Below are 14,268 nucleotides of genomic sequence, written 5' to 3'. Positions count from 1 at the left end.
TAATCAGCTAAATTCTGTCTTCACGATCTAATGATTTGACTTGATTTTAGGGTAGTTTTTCCATTGTGTTCCGCTGTAATGTGTGATATGCTGGTAAGATAGAGTCAATGCGTATAAGTAGGTACAATATTTGGCTGAATATTAATACAATTATTGTATTGTCTTTTTTATTATTATTATTATATGCACTTCTTTAAATTGCCGCACAAAATTTGTTTATTTTGGAAAAAACCGCACACACTTAAAAAAGTGCGCACACAGGTCACAAAACATTAGAGGCAACACTGGTGTTAAGGCCATATTTGAGGTTTTATGGCATTGGCTGTACTAAAATAAATAAGTTATAAAATATATTTTGAATAAATACAGCAAAATTTAGAATTAGTGTTGTTTGCAGCTAAATAGCAAGCAAAAATATTAAACTTTGTACCTTGCTGTGCTATGCGTAAGCAACAAGCTTAGTCAGGGCTCAGTCGTTGTACTATCTACATCGTCTAGCCAGTGCTCAGGTTTTGTACCAGGTACACCATTTAATTTTGCAATTAGTTTCTGTATTTTGTACATCAGTTAGTTTGCAATCAGTCGTTGTACCATGTACATCATCAGTGAGTTAGTCTAGCATTCGTAACAAGTACCATTATATAATATATAACATTTTATTTGAGACCAATATTATACTTTTCGCACCAAGTGCACAAACGAGAATAAAAAAGTGAATTAAATGCGATAGTGAAGTAATCGTGAACATTTCCGTCATTAGCACACGCTTCGTACATGTATGTGCGCATTTCCGGTGCCCAGCAGGTGCATCTATATGTCTAGAGGTAGACAAGAAACACCCACCATACAGCGAACGGCCTAGCCGATTGACAGCGTAAGCGACTGTATATACCTTGTTACCTGTGCGTCAGAGGTTCGGGCCTCGCTGACCAGTAATCAGGTATTTATACTTTTTATTAGATTTCTTATTTAGCAATAATTATTTCTAACACTTATAAAACGTTCCTGTCAAAAATTCTGTTTAATATTTCTCTCTAATTAACTGCATTATTCTTTGTTTCATTTAATATTATGATTAAGTGGTAATTTCAGTCTCTTATCCCCATAGGGCATACTTCTCCCTTTCATGATGAGGAAATAGGGAAGCCCCACAAAGAGCTCTGCCACGCCACAACTCGAGGCTTTACGTCTAAGTACCAATTAGGTGTCGAGGACGGAGGCGGAAGCTCGTACTTCGCTATAAAAAAAAATTTTCCAACAAAAAGTAGTCAACGCGGGATTCGAACTGGCGATTTCCTACTCACAAAATTCCAATCTCAAAACGGATATCTTCCTGAAACTTCAAAATAAAAAAATCAGTGCAATTGCGATAGGTTCTGTTCCTAGTTGAGTAAGAGAGCATACAAATACTGTTCATTTTGAAAAGTAGTCACGTTTAAATAACCAGTTTTTGAATGATACTAATAATATATGTATATTATATAACCTAAATTTTTCTTTTTAACCAAAAAAGAAAAATTAAGTAAAAGCATCATTATTAATTTTAAGATCACATCTCCGAAATACTCCGAAGAAGTGGGACCCACAAGTGCATCACTTAGCGATAGATTAGAGTCAAAGCCAAAACCAAAAACCAAAAACTGAATCCTAAAAGTAATATCTATTTTTTACAGGCGGGATCCAACTATCTATTAGGTGTCGTGGACGGTGGCGGAAGCACATACTTTACTATTAACAATTTTTTCCTAACAATTAAAAAGTAGCAACTCGCGGGATTCGATCTGGTGATCTCTGACTTATAAAGCCATGTTTATTACCACTAGACCAGCCACTTTTATAACCATTATACCAACAGCTGCCCTTTTATCAACTGAATCGTATATATCTATTCTTAAAATCGAAAAGGGCTGTTATCAACCTGTCAACTTTGTCTGGGCATTGGAACTTCAAAACAATCATCATCGCACCTGCAATTAAGCTTCACGCTAATAAACTTTTGGCAATTTCAAAACACGCTTTTTATGGTTTTGAACACTCATTTCCCTACAATTCTTTAAAAGATGGTGGCTCCAAATTTACTTAATTGCAAGGAGGATAGATAAAGTAAAGTAAAGTAATCGCCAATTTGTTCAGGCGGGGCTTAACGTCCAACTACCAATTAGGTGTCCTGGACGGAGGCGACTAGCAAACATACTTTACTGTAAATTTCTTTCATTAACCATTAAATAAAATCCAAGGCCTCTAGACCGGGAATCGAACCCAGTACCACAATACATATTAGCTTCACCGGTCTCGCCTCTAACCGCTCGGCTACCGTGGCGCTTAGGTAATACTATAATAATTTTATACACGGCAAGCCTTCACGCAGTATTCTCTCGTTAAAGACAACACTGTCCATCACCGGGACAGTGAGCTGTAAAAAGCTTTCAGGAAGAGAAAAAAAAATCTAAGGACCAGCAGCTGGGATTTGAACCCGGGACTTCTGCGTGGGAATTCAATACGCTAACCGCACAGCGGTTTGTAACAATCTCTTCTAAATTACAATGATTATTTTTCGTGTATGCATAAACTATTGGGTTGGTGCAAAAATAATGCAGGTTTTTGAACTTTCATCTTTTGTTTACTTCTGCTTGCCAAGTAAACAAAGATAATCCTCCAGTCTAGGTAATGGATTATAAACAATGTTTATTAATGTTGTTTTTCCTCAAATATCAGTTTAGTTTGTGTTCCATTTTGTATGAGATAAGACCTCCGATATTCACCATGTCAAAACAAGATTTTCGTCAAATTTATTTTTACGAGTTCAAACTTGGTCGAAGTGCGGCTCAAACTGCGCGTAACATCAATGTTGTTTGGGGTGAAGGAAGCATCAGTGAATGTACAGTGCAGCGATGGTTCCAAAAATTTCGTGTTGGAGATTTTGATCTCGAAGACAAGGAAGGTCGCGGTAGGCCCTCTGTTGTTGATCACGACCATCTTAGGGCATTGGTGGAAGATAACCCTCGCAAAACCACTCGGGACTTTGCGAGAGAAGTTAGTGTTGACCACTCAACAGTCGTTCGCCATCTCTAACAAATTGGTAAAGTTAAAAAGCTCGACACGTGGGTACCTCACGAATTGACCCAGAGCCAAAAACATCGGCGTTTTGAAATTTGCAATTCTCTTCTGTTGCGCTACCAAAATGAACCATTTCTTAATCGAATCGTGACATGTGATGAAAAATGGATCCAATACGACAACAGGAGACGGTCAGGCCAGTGGCTGGACAAGGATGAAGCACCAAAACATTTCGCGAAACCAAGCCTGCACCCGAAAAAAGTAATGGTGACAGTGTGGTGGTCTACTGCAGGTGTTATTCATTACAGCTTCCTAAATACTGGCGAAACAATCACGGCTGAAACATATTGTCAAGAAATTGACAAAACGCATAGGAAATTGCAAAATCTTTGTCCAGCATTGGTGAATCGGAAAGGACCAATTCTTCTTCACGATAACGCCAGGCCACATATCGCAATGCCAACTCTCAGGAAACTTCAGGAATTGAAATATGAAACACTTCCGCACCCTCCATACTCCCCCGATCTCTCGCCGACGGACTTCCACTTATTTAGACATTTGGACAACTACTTAAGAGGAAAAAATTTTAGCGACCGAAGTGAAACCGAAAATGCCTTCCGCGAGTTTATTGAGAGTTTAAATAAAGATTTTTTAGAAACTGGAATAAGAATGCTTCTGACACGTTGGCAACTATGTGTTGATAATGATGGAACATATTTTGAATAAATAATCTTAGTTTTATACAAATTATAATAAATTTTTTTTTTTGGGCATATAAAAACCTGCATTATTTTTGCACCAACCCAATAGGTTACTAAAAAAACCATTTTGTATCGTAATAAGCTTGATGAATATCAACAAACATTCGGTGCTGAGCTTCAATAGATCGGAAATAGATTAAATCTTTTATTTCGATCGTCATCATCATAATTTGGCAATCAGGAATTCCATTCTCTTTCGATTCGGTCACGCTATCTGGATTCCGTGAACTCTTTCCACTTCACCGTCAAAAATCCCATAGATTTTTAACATTAGTCGAATTTCAAAATTAGAAAATTTTATCGCAATCCTTTTCTGCGATAAATGCGGACAACAAACTAGCCGGGTATTAATTTAAATAATTAAAGACATTTTTCTAAAAAAATTGACGATGATGCCAGCGATGAACTTAGTTTCAACAGACTAACATAACATACAACCAGTTTGAATTAAAATGATTTTACTATTTAAAATATCTGCAATGGGAATTAAATTCAATTGACTCCGACAAGTGGAAAGTTATCGCAATAGCAGCGAAAGTATTTTTGCTAAACTTCCATCAAAGAAACCAACGTTAGCGACGAGGTGAACAAAAATTCACCTACCTGCCACACCCGCACGACGGTAATAATTAGTCCAATTTCCGTCTAATTTGGAACTCAAGATACCACAAAATTCTGGGTATCTTTTTCTTTTTTTGGGGGGCAAAATACTGTACATCGAATACTTTGCTCAATATCAGTAATTTCCCCTTTTTAGTAATAAACAGTAATAAATACACGTGTAGCAAACAAAATACATCCGTACAGGACAGAACGGAAAATTTAAAAAAATCTTAAAAATAAAACAGTTTTATAAAAGCTGAACAAGATTAGAAGTAGTCAGTAAACAAACTCGTCCCTTCAACAACACAATAAAATCGCTTTGTGTTGCACAATGTTCGGTTAAAACTAAAATATTAATGCTGAGTAAAGTTGTATTCACTTTTTTATTTAATACGCATTTTTCTTTTCATAGCTCATTAAAACTTTATTTAATAAAATAGAACTTTATTTTTATTAAATAAAGAAAAAAAGTAAATAAAAACGCACGTGTTATTTAATCTATTTCACTTTATTTATTTTAAGATTTTGCACACACGTGGCCTGGGCAAACCGAAACAAAAAATTTGTATTATTCTGCTTATTTATATACAGCATATGAATAAATATTTTTTAAAGCGTTTTCATTCTGAACAGATAAATTTGGAATCAAAAAATGGTATCAGTTTTTATACAATGAGAAAATAATATTTAAAAATGTCTGAAATAAACATAACAAACATATTCACACGAATTTTTAGTCGAATAGTTTCCATTTTACGATACTTTAAATGCATGGTTTCTCAAATTATGAAACAAAAAAAGATGTCTTAAACATGAGTTGGAAGGCCAAAAACATTCAAAAGCCTGTAATCAAGGATTATAATATATGGAGTAACGAATTAAGCGATTAAAGATCATCAATTTAATATTGATTCCGTTCAAAGAATCAATCAACTTTAAATCTTTCCAAGGATTTGCCTCACATACATTAAAATGATTCTTCTCCAACAGAATCATAAATTGGTTTTAAAAAAAAAGTTCTTGCCATTAGTTAGGATGTAATTTTGGCACACTCTAGCGGCCAAATTATAAAATACAAAAAAGGACAAATCAATCATCAATTTCGGGGGAATTATAATAATTATTATAAGAATAAACATCTCATAAACTGCATGTTCCAGGTTTTTTTTAAATGGAACTAATAGCTTAATAAAAAAAATGCATTTTAAAGTAAAAAATGTTATTTAAACGCCAAAGAGAATAAAAATTTTATGTTCGCTTCATTTCTAACGTTAAGTGTAGTATTAGCACAGATGGGTGGATACTGGCGCAACCTTGTTTTCTTAAACAAGAATGCGAAACTGCTGTTAAAAGTAAATAAAGTGTAAATGTGCCACTTCCAACAATATACGGCATAGTTCTCGAAAGAATGAAGTAAAGTAACGATTACATGGACGATTTAAGCGTTATTAACATCGCGCCCCACAATTGTTTACTGGCCAGAGGGGTTATGATTGTTTTCTAAACTTTTTCCCTCTTACTACGATTTTCATTTAACTTTTAGCCAACAAACATTAATTAATTAAGAAATGTTAATTAGGAAATATAAATTAATAAATTTAGTAAGGATTAAATATTTAATTAAAATTCCAGATTTAAAGAAACGGCTGACCGTAATTGCCAATTATTGAATGTTCTATTTTTTTTTTAGCTTTCAGAGATAAACTGGCAATTAAACTACGGTAAGAAACAATGGTTTTAAATTTAAATTTATAATTTTTTGTGTTTCTAAATGAGCACTTGAAAACCTTTAATTCTGAACTATAATGTTACTTTACAGCAAGATACCTAAATTTAAATTTTTTATGTAAAAGTTATTAATAGTTTTTATAAGACTTGATGATTGTAAATTGTCATTTCAATATAATTCCTGAATTTAGTAACTTGAATAATATTGATAAGAATTAAGTATGTGTTTCATAAAAATTAAGAATTAGAAGAAAATGTAAGGAGTTAGTAATATACTTTGAGAAATGTAATATAGTAAGAGATATTCTGTTATTTTATTTTCTGCCAATATTAAAAGGCAAGATATTTGATACAGCCGGTGCAAAAAATATGGTTAATTCAAACTCGTAAAGAACTAGGTGTGTAGGCGGTACTAGAACTTATTATAGTGAGCCAAGTTTCCACTTTATTACTTTAACGTAAGCTTCTCTAAGTACAGTAGAAAGAACCCATGCTTCCAAATACCCAAAACAGCCAAATAGATAGAAAAAAGACAGAAAAAGGTTGTTTATATTTCTGTGTAATAAGCCCAAAAAGCCTGTAAAGAAAATAAGATACTTAAATGTTGCCATATTACAAGCTTTACCTGAAGGGCAATGGCCGTAATTCTTGTTACGATAATAATAATGGCCATAATTCTTGTAACAATAATAATAATGGCCATAATTCTTGTTACGATAATAATTATAATGGCGGTAATTCTTGATACGATCATAATAATGGCCATAATTCTTGTTACGATAATAATAATGGACGTAATTCTTGTAACAATAATAATAATGGCCATAAATCTTGTTACGATAATAATTATAATGGCGGTAATTCTTGATACGATCATAATAATGGCCATAATTCTTGTTACGATAATAATAATGGACGTAATTCTTCTTACGATAATAATAATGGACGTGATTCTTGTAACAATAATAATAATAATGGCCATAATTCTTGTTACGATAATAATAATAATAATGGTCGTAATTTTTGTTACTAAGGTAATAATGGACGTAATTCTTGTAACAATAATATTAATGGCCGTAATTCTTGTAACAATAATATTAATGGCCGTAATTCTTGTTACGATAATAATAATGGCCGTATTCTTGTTACGGTAATAATAATAAAATTAATTAAAATAATAATAATAATAATAATTCAAAATACACATCCTTTGGAAAAAAATACAAAAAATAAAAATAAATAAGCTTAGCCAGGAGAACCGTCTGCCACGGTTTGGTTTGGACTGAGTAATTTTAAGGCTAAAAAAATAAAATTAAAATCAAATATAAATATTAAATTACATTGGAGATTCAGAGATAGTTGATTTGATTGAGTATTATTTTTCTAAAATTCCAAGCAGCGACCAGATATCTTGGACAAGAATAGATCAGTCTGGGACCAATTCATTGAACTGAGCAAGAAATCAAGATGAGAGGAATATCTCCCCCAAATACTGACGGATAAGCGATAAGGAAGCAAGGCTAGGATAAATATAATAAAAAAAAAGTCGAAATTATCCTCCTTCAACGCATTTCTGCTGGTCAAAAAGGGATTTGGGGGGTAGAAGTTCAGGGCCAGTTCCACACTCTCCACTTTTGCAAAGTAAGTACTATCATTTATGAGACAGTTTCCCATTCATTGATTTTATTTCTGCAATGAGTGTTTTCTGAAGAATAACATTGAATAGAAGAAAGAGAAGGAGATTCAGACTCTGAACATGAAGCTTTTTTATTTTTAGACGAACATGATGCGGATGAATTAGAGTGGGTATGGTACAGGATAAAGTAACCAAATTGTCGGTTAAGTAAACCTACTTCAAGAGTTAGACGAGGAAACCACAATATTTTATTGTGTTTGCCAGGTGGTAGTTGGTGACAACAGGAATGTACAGAGTGTACAGAAACGTTCGGAGATGGTTCATGGTCATTTTTTGCGCTCTTCTGAACAAAGTGGACACCAAAATTTATTGGATAATGATGCTAATAAACTATAACATATTCACAAAATATGTGCACCTCCAAATTAGGGATTTCTGTGATTTTTTCTATTCACGTTAATGTTCTATTCTGCTTGACAATTTTTTTTTTTTTTTTTTAAGAAAAATTGAAGTAAACTGACATTTTATCATACGTTTCCAAAACATTTTTGATGAAATTAACTGATATTTGGTCATTAATCTCACAGATTAGCTGCGCCCGATGAAGGGTTATAGACCGATATCTTAATCACGAATTCTTCTGGTAATATTACTGCAAAAAATCTGGTGTTAAAATTTACTAGGACTTTTTTGTCTTACTATAACCATTTTCAAGGATTCAATTAACTAAAACATTGTTATAATGTTCAAATTTGACAAACTTAAATGATTGTCTGGGATGTCCAAATCGGACGATTAATTCAAGAATATTATTATTTCTTTTTGCCACCAGCTAACCATTGATGTTTATATTTTAAATCAATCAATCAATATTTTTTGCTAAGCATTATAATAGTGTGTAAAACATACCATTATCCTAAACTAACACATTAGACGAGGAAGCCTTTTACACCCCACCTAATTCCCCAAAAATGCCTCTAAAAATGAATTTTTCAATGAAAAATTACAGAAAATAGAAATTGGAACATTTATGAGTAGTTAATCTCAAATTATAGTTAACCTATAATTGGGAATTTATTATACAGGGTGTTTTCATTTTAAGACGGCTCAAATGCATTTCATGCTTAAACGGTCGATCTGAGCTAAAAAAAAAAAATGGTAGAGAAAAGATTTGTTGCCCGTCACCTCTAGTTTCAGAATATGTGACTTGATTTTCGTTTTCTGCCCGTGTACGCGGCTGACGCGCGTCCAAAAGTAAGGGGTTCGCTGATGACCCCAATTTTCATGTACACATTTTTAAGGAGTATAAAAAGTTATGAAAGAAACCGGAAACCGCAATTTGATGTTTTTAAAATTAAAGGTGCTAGGCCATTTCAAAAATCTGGATATTTATTAATCATATTTCAATTTTTTAACTTGTTATCAAAGAGAAAGAAGTGCACGCGATTGGTCATTTTTTATGTATTTTTTCATACCCTTTCTACTAAAAATATTGCCAAGGCGGTAAAGCTAGTATTTTTCTTAATATCGGGAAATAAGTCGTTTTCCGAGTGATTTTTCTAAGCAAGTGATTTTTTTTATTCTGTTTTTCCCAAAAAGTTGTACAGAAGGAGTTGCATACACAAATCCTTTTATAAACAAATAATACAAGATAAAAAGTGGATCCGATGTATCCATGTGTCCCCTTCTTACTGACTTATTTAAAACAAGGATATGATTGAAATTATATATTGAATAGTCAAATGTTAAGAGCTTTAGATGTGCTCAAGCATACACAAAATGGCTAAAAACTAATTTTACTTCTGTTACAAACAAGAAGGTTTAATAATTATTTGGTAATTTTGGGAGAGTTACGTTTAATTACCCCAAAAAATTGGAAACCTCCTGCCACATATTTAAGTGACCAATGTAATAATACACTTTACGCAGCTTTTCAGGCATATACTGTGCCTTCAAAGGTGCTTCCTCTGGCTTGCAAGCCAGATTTAACCAGGAGGTTATCAACAGCTCTCTGGATCTGAGGAATCCAGCATTCGCTAATCACTCAGCTAAAATCCCCTTCCTAAGATGTCCTATATTATACAGGTTTTTTTTTTTTTTTGCTAGTATAATGCAAAAAAAAGTGATGCCAATTTTTTTGCAGGTGGGCTTTACCAAATTAGGTATTGCGGGACGACGGAGGCGATATTAACCATTAATTAGAAAAGCCTTAGACCGGGGATTAACCACACTTAGCTTTGATAGTCCTCGCCTTGAACCGGCTTGGCTATCGTGACGTAACGCCTGGCAAGCATTACGTACAGTTCCGAACAAAAGTCTACATACACCTCAATATTTCGGGAATTTTCAAAATAAAGAATTATTAGTGTAAAAATATGATTTAAACATTGGTAACTATTGTTACTAAATATATATCTGAGAGATGAAAAGACCTCTGCCATCTCCCATTGCATATAAATAAAAAGATCGGAGTTCCCTGAACAGAAGTCCACATACACAATTGATATATTCAATATTATAATAATACTTACTAGTTAGGGTAAATCTTAATATTTACAAATTTATTAGTTATAGTTGAAACGTGAATATAGGCGGATCTGAGTTAAGAATTTATTATTGTTTAAAATGGCTCACCAAAGAAAGGAAATTCCTGTGTCAGAACGCAGATTAATAGTTACAATTAAATAATCAAGGATTTTCATATCGTAACATTGCAAACATTATTCAAAGAAGCCACGCGAGATATCCTTTCCGACCGAGATAAAAGACAAATTTTCAGGGTATATGCAGACTTTTGTTCGGCACTGTACGATGGGGTACCCAAAAATAACCGGAATTGCGTTGCCGCGCATGGAGCTTATGTAGTACGCATTTCTGCCGCTAGACGTGTATAGCGCAATTCCTTGCCAGTTCAGTCCTGCCTGTGTTGTCTGCCTGGCTTGTTCTGTTCATCTGCAGTGATTGTTTTTCCAGCGCTGTTTTGTTCTTTTTTCGTTTTTTATGATGGCAAGTTTAAGTGAACAACGTGCAGCTCTGAAATTTTGTTTTCTACTCGGCAAAAATGCTGCTGAAAGTGTTTTAATGTTGAAAACAGCTTACAAAGATGACGCTATGGGAAAAACTCAAGTATACGAGTGGTTTACTCGGTTTAAAAATGGCGACATGTCGATTGATGACAAACCTCGTTCTGGACGTCCATCAACTGCCCGAATCGACGAAAATGTTGAAAAAATTCGAGAGCTGGTGTTCACAGACCGTCGACAGACAATTGATCAACTGTAAGAGAGTAGTGGGTTATCTTGGAGCTCGGTTCAGCGAATTTTAACGGAAGATTTGGGGATGAAAAGGGTTGCTGCCAAGTTTGTTCCTCGAGTTCTGACTGACAATCAAAAAGAACATCGAGTTGAAACATGTCGTGCTTTGAAACAACAGCTTGAAACTGATCCAGACTTTCTGTCAAAGGTCATTACTGGTGATGAGTCATGGTGCTATGGTTATGATCCAGAAACAAAGCAACAGTCGAGCCAATGGAAGACGTCATCTTCACCCCGACCAAAAAAATGTCGTCGTCAAGTCAAACATCAAAACAATGCTGATTTGCTTTTTTGATGCCAAAGGCGTAGTCCATTCAGAGTTTGTCCCCCCCAGGTCAGACCGTCAATCAAACCTTGTATTTGGAAGTTTTGAAAAGATTGCGCAATAGTGTTCGCCAAAAAAGACCCGATTTGTGGCAAACAGGAGACTGGTTCTTCCACCACGACAATGCACCTGCACACACAGCCATCTCTGTTACACAGTTTTTGGCTAAAAATGGCATGGTTCCGCTGCCCCACGCACCTTACTCGCCTGACCTGGCTCCGTGCGACTTTTTCTTATTTCCACGCATGAAAAAGGGCATGAAAGGTCACCGATTTGACAACATTGAAGAGGTCAAGAAAAAAACGAAGAAGGAGCTGTCAGCCATTTCTAAAGATGACTACAAAACATGTTTCGAACAGTGGAAGCACCGGTGGGACAAATGTATTAGTTGTAATGGAGAGTATTTTGAAGGGGATAAGGTTGTTCTGTAAAAAATTTGTAAATAAATAGCTTTTAAAAAATAATTCCGGTTTTTTTTGGGTACCCCCTCGTATATCAGCAATTTTCAGTCATGTGCATTCTCTTACATCAGCTGCTCCTTAATTCATTATTCCTTAAGACACTTTTTATTTAAGAGCTAAAATTTAAAACCTCGATCTGACAGTGATCTGTACAAGAAAATGACACAGCATCTGAATGATTTAGAATATTTATTGGAGCGTAATAAAAAAAAAAAGTAAAGGAGAACAACATTGCTAAAAGCTATTCCTGCATAGGACAGGTTGGCGTAAATCTTCGCCCACGCATCGCGCTTGTGAACATTATTTCAGTAGTCTGGGTGTTTTGGACACGACAAATTTTTATGATATTTGTACATTTTTATGAATTCTGTTACCTATCCTCCACTCTTAATAAAATTAATAATAATAAAAAGCAAATTAATCGTCTATTTTTTCGGACAGGATTTAACGTCCAACTTCCAACTCGATTAACCGGGGCTGACCTCCTGCTATACCCATCCCGGAAAACTGAAATCCCGGTTAAACCGAATACACAGTATTACTTTTTTGCCGTTCAACTTTTTGAAAAATACTTTTCAAGTGTTGTTTACTTTTTTTTTTTTTATCAAAAAACGACCACTCTCTGATGAGTGTACGCAATTTAAAAAGCACGACTTTGGTCACTGGTTGGAATGTTCTTATAGTGCAAAAAATTCTATCAATTCAGCAACTGAATTCGATGCTGCATCCAGGGAATATTCCTGGGTGACCATTCCTCTTCTACAGTCGATTTCATTTCCTTCTTCCGGTTCGTCCTTCTCGGATGTTCTGGACGATTTCTTCAGGGTTTTTACATACATAACATACATAATGACCCTACAAGAAAATCAGGTATAAAAGAGTTGCTGCCACGCCTACCAATTATACAGTAAAAGCTCTTTATTCGCGGGATATATGTTCCATAAATATGCCGCGAATACAGAAACCGTGAATACGGAATGGTAATTTATATGGGATTATAGGGGATACGTTCCTAGCTGACAAAATAAAAAAAAAAAACAAATATATAAAAAAATCAATTTAATTGAAGTTTTTGAACATTTTGATTAATTATCTTAAGGCTTAGGCAATGGTTTGAAGAATTTTGTAATTTTCTCTTGCTTGGCAGTTTTTAAAAGCTTTTGTTTACAGTCAAAGTTTGAACTTGCCACTACAACTACCATCAGGTTCTTTAAAATGAGCGTAAAGATACTTTGCCTTCTCCCGGACCATTGGACCACTCAGGGGCACCCTTTTTTGATTGCGGTCTTCGATCCATAATGACAACGCCACTTCCATTTTTTCTATTGCTGGATCACGAACAATTGCTTTCATTCTGTGCGTTTACATTCTCAAAATCACCGATCGCGGCGAAGGCGGCTTATGTCAAAGTCCTCGGCGATATCATTTAACAACATACTTTAGGCAAAGTTGTAATAAGATCTATTTTACTTTTTTTATTAGTCCATTTGACGGCATTTACAAAGGATATTGGGTTGGATACCTATTGGAATCCTTTTATTATCATAGTGTACTTCCGGGAATATAGGAATTGGGTCGCATTTTTTTAATCCGCGAATAGTGAAAACGCGAATGAAGGAAGCGCGAATAAGGAGCTTTTACTGTATGTTACATCGAAAGACAAAAAATTTTCCTGTCGCTACCGAAAATTAACTTTTTTGTTTCGGCGCCAATCCAGGGTGTACTTATGATGACTCATCATGATCCTGGTTAATCCGGAATCCCGGTTAACCGAGGGCCGGTTAACCGAGGTTGTACTTTACTTGGTCTTGGACGGGGACTCAAGTAAATAATTTAGTAAAAACACGTTTTTTTTGGAAAAAAAGATTTGATTTTCTGTTACTAAATAAGAAAAGTCTGGCAACTCACAAATTTTGGGTTTTAATTTAAAATTTCGCTTAAGTGTACCATTACTTATTAATTTCGGCGCTCAGAAGTCAATGCAATTAAGTTCAGAAAACAAAAATTAAAAAAAAATATAAATCATTCATCATTGTATCCCTAATAGTAGAACAGAAAAAGGACATGATAGATTTGTTAAAGTAGATACCAATAAAACATGACTTTTACAAGGACATCAAGGACGAAACGTGGAGATAAAAAAAATATGGATTTAGATAACTCGAAAGAATACGTCTGTTACGATGAATAAATTTCTTATCTTTTTCAGCTGCTAAAAGGTCAAAAGGCGGAGTTATTTTTTAATGTAAGAAAATTAATGTTATTTATTTATACAACTGCTTTAACCTATAAAGGTCTAAAAGTTGGAGATGGTCCTCGACAAACACAAAAAAATAAATAAGTAAATCGAATATATGAGCTCGAGAAACTTGCAAATGAAAAT

At 34.4% G+C, this 14,268-nt stretch overlaps 1 protein-coding gene across 3 annotated transcripts in view; it reads left to right on the top strand.

The window, feature by feature from the left end:
• Positions 1–261: 261 nt before the first annotated feature.
• LOC141462072 (uncharacterized) overlaps positions 262–14,268 on the top strand; it is a 50,647-nt gene continuing 36,640 nt past the window's right edge. For 2 of the 3 annotated variants that reach the window (XR_012463096.1, XR_012463095.1), the window contains exon 1: positions 263–940. The gene's annotated coding sequence lies outside the window, so the exon portion shown is untranslated. Of the gene's footprint in view, positions 941–14,268 lie in introns of all 3 variants that reach the window. The other variant, XM_074143670.1, reaches the window with a different exon arrangement.

Source organism: Rhodnius prolixus, unplaced genomic scaffold, assembly GCF_049639745.1.
Source record: "Rhodnius prolixus isolate KJV_2025 unplaced genomic scaffold, Rpr scaffold_12, whole genome shotgun sequence".
NCBI classification, from domain to species: domain Eukaryota; kingdom Metazoa; phylum Arthropoda; class Insecta; order Hemiptera; family Reduviidae; genus Rhodnius; species Rhodnius prolixus.
Note: the sequence above shows the minus strand (reverse complement) of the source record. Positions and strands in the feature narration are given on the sequence as shown.